The 2,691-nt window shown below is 36.0% G+C and overlaps 1 pseudogene; it reads left to right on the forward strand.

Annotated features, from left to right (window-relative positions):
- The first annotated feature begins 348 nt into the window (after positions 1–348).
- Positions 349–1,304, forward strand: LOC126079873 (olfactory receptor 1052-like; annotated as a pseudogene).
- The last annotated feature ends 1,387 nt before the right edge of the window (positions 1,305–2,691 follow it).

Here is a 2,691-nt window from a genome sequence, read left to right on the forward strand (position 1 = left end):
CATATTAAATCAGATAAAGTCAGACGAAGGTAAAGGATTATGGGGGTTATTTAATGCAACTCCACATCCTACCATTCAAATCTCCTTTGCAACATCGCCTCAAATGTGCAGCTTCTGAATAAATTGAATTTTTAAATTCCATTCAGAAATGCCATTTCCTTCATAATCTTCATAATAAAAACTTTAAAATTGATACACTTTTCTTGGGAAATTTCACTCAATTGATTCTTTAAAAACACAACTATACGAATGCTTCCAGTCGATGTTAATGTATACCAGGAATGCCTGTATCCATTTTTTATGCTTGTATCCATAATAACACACTTTCCTTTTTCATACTAGATTTCAGGAAAAAAGAATTAACAAATGGCTGAAAAGAATTTGATAGTTGTTACTGAGTTTATTATTTTAGGACTGACAGATCAGGCTGTATTGAAAATTGTACTTTTTATGTTGTTCCTGGTAATTTATGCCATTACCTTGGTGGGGAATCTGGGCATGATCTTCTTAATCCATGTCACTCCCAAGCTCCACACACCCATGTATTTTTTCCTCAGCTACTTTCATTTGTAGACACCTGCTATTCATCAGTTATTGCATCTAAAATGCTGATCAAGTTCTTGGTTGTCAGGGAAACTGTTTCATTCTCCGCCTGTACAGTGCAGCACTTGTTTTGGGGGGTGTTCATTACCACAGAAGGATTCTTACTTTCAGTGATGGCCTATGACCGTCATGTGGCCATTGTGAATCCTTTGCTTTATACAACAGCCATGTCTAAGAGAAAGTGTGTAGGGCTGGTCATTGGGTCTTACATAGGTGGGATGATGAACTCACTGACACATACAATAAGTTTGGAGAGACTGTCTTTCTGTGGACCAAATGTTGTCAGTCACTTCTTCTGTGATGTTCCTCCACTGCTAAAGCTGTCATGCTCTGATACCTCCATGAATGAGTTGCTGCTGTTAATCTTCTCTGGAGTCATTGCCATGGCCACCTTCTTGATTGTGATCATTTCCTACATGTTCATCCTTGTTGCTACACTGAGGATCCACTCAGCATCAGGCAGACAGAAAGCCTTCTCCACCTGCACCTCTCACCTGACTGCTGTGACCATATTCTATGGTACCTTGAGCTTTAATTACATTCAGCCAAGTTCCCAGTATTCCATAGAACGCGAGAAATTAGTTTCTGTGTTCTATACACTAGTTATTCCCATGTTAAACCCATTGATTTATAGACTGAGAAGCAAGGAAGTGAAGGATGCTGTGAAAAGAGCCATAGAAATGAAATACTGCCCCTGTTAATTTCAAGTCACTAGGAACAGTACAAGGGCTCTGGTGACACAATGATTAAGCACTGGGATGCTAACCAAAAGGTCTGTGGTTCAAACCTAGCAGCTGCTCCGTGGAAGAAAAAGCCCTGCTCATCTGCTCCCACAGAGATCACAGCCTTGGAAACCTTATAGGGCAGTTCTACTCTGTCCTATAGGGTCGCTATGAAAAGATATCAACTGGAGGTCATGCAACAACAAGAACATTAATAGTGTAACATTCTACAAGCCAGTCCTCCATTTACTAACATTCAAATGATTTCAATGAATTCTAGAGTTTCTAATTATTATACCAATCATTTTTCTAAAAGTGACTTTTTTACCCAAAAAAACTAACCTACAAAGTGGACGTGACTTTATGCATAGCTGGTTCTAGAAAATGGTAGCTTAAAACTCAGCTTTCCTAAGACTGTAGGCCATTAATATTTGAATCTACCAGTCAATCCACAGAATTGAGTATATCTTTTCTGATATGTGAAGAACTGAATACACACACACTAACATTTAGAAATATATATAGTTAGGTCTTTTCTAAAAGATATATTTTTATTTACTCAGAAAACTAAAATAATTTTATACCTGATATTTGTCTTTGTTTTTAAAACTTGCATTAAAGTTTAAGTATTGGTAAATCTTCGTGTTAGCTAACAAGGGGAATTTGATTCCAAACAATTTTCCTACTATCCTTAATCTTCTTAAAACTCAGTGCCTTCAGCAACAAACGTGGTGTTGTAGGAAAATCATTGTATTATAATTCTCAGCTGGCAATAATGTACTCTTACTAATAAACCCACTTAGAAAATTTAGATACATGCATGGAATGATTCCTAATTATGGAGTAGGTCGAATTCAAAGCCCTTCTTATCTTTTAAGAATCTCCTTCATCTTGTTTCAAGACCAAAAATCATATGCCTATCTAGCAATCTTTAAATCAGATGCTGCATGTTAATACCTGCCTAGAGCATCAATTCTGTGATGATGGATTTCTTGATTGTATAACTTTCTACCATTTTAGAACTGCTATTCTGTTACCAGAAATGTACTGTAGATATTATTATTTCAAATAAAAATAACTAATACCAGGAACATTTGTATGAATTTTAAAGACATTCAAATCTTGGAGACTGATGTCTTGGAGACAATCTGAGGGATTTCAAACTAATTAGAAAACTCTTGAAATGGACAGTTTTATATTTGCTTGTTCATAGTTAACAATAAAGGTACAGTCAATATGCTAGGAAGAATGACAATACTTAGAAAAGGAAAGCTAATTTTTATCTTCCATATTAACAAAAAAATCTTTTCTAAAAGTGGTTGCCTTTATAGATACATGTTGGAACACAGGGGACAGGGATGTAGGT

The sequence above is a fragment of the Elephas maximus genome, chromosome 7, assembly GCF_024166365.1.
Source record: "Elephas maximus indicus isolate mEleMax1 chromosome 7, mEleMax1 primary haplotype, whole genome shotgun sequence".
In the NCBI taxonomy this organism is placed as follows: Eukaryota; Metazoa; Chordata; class Mammalia; order Proboscidea; family Elephantidae; genus Elephas; species Elephas maximus.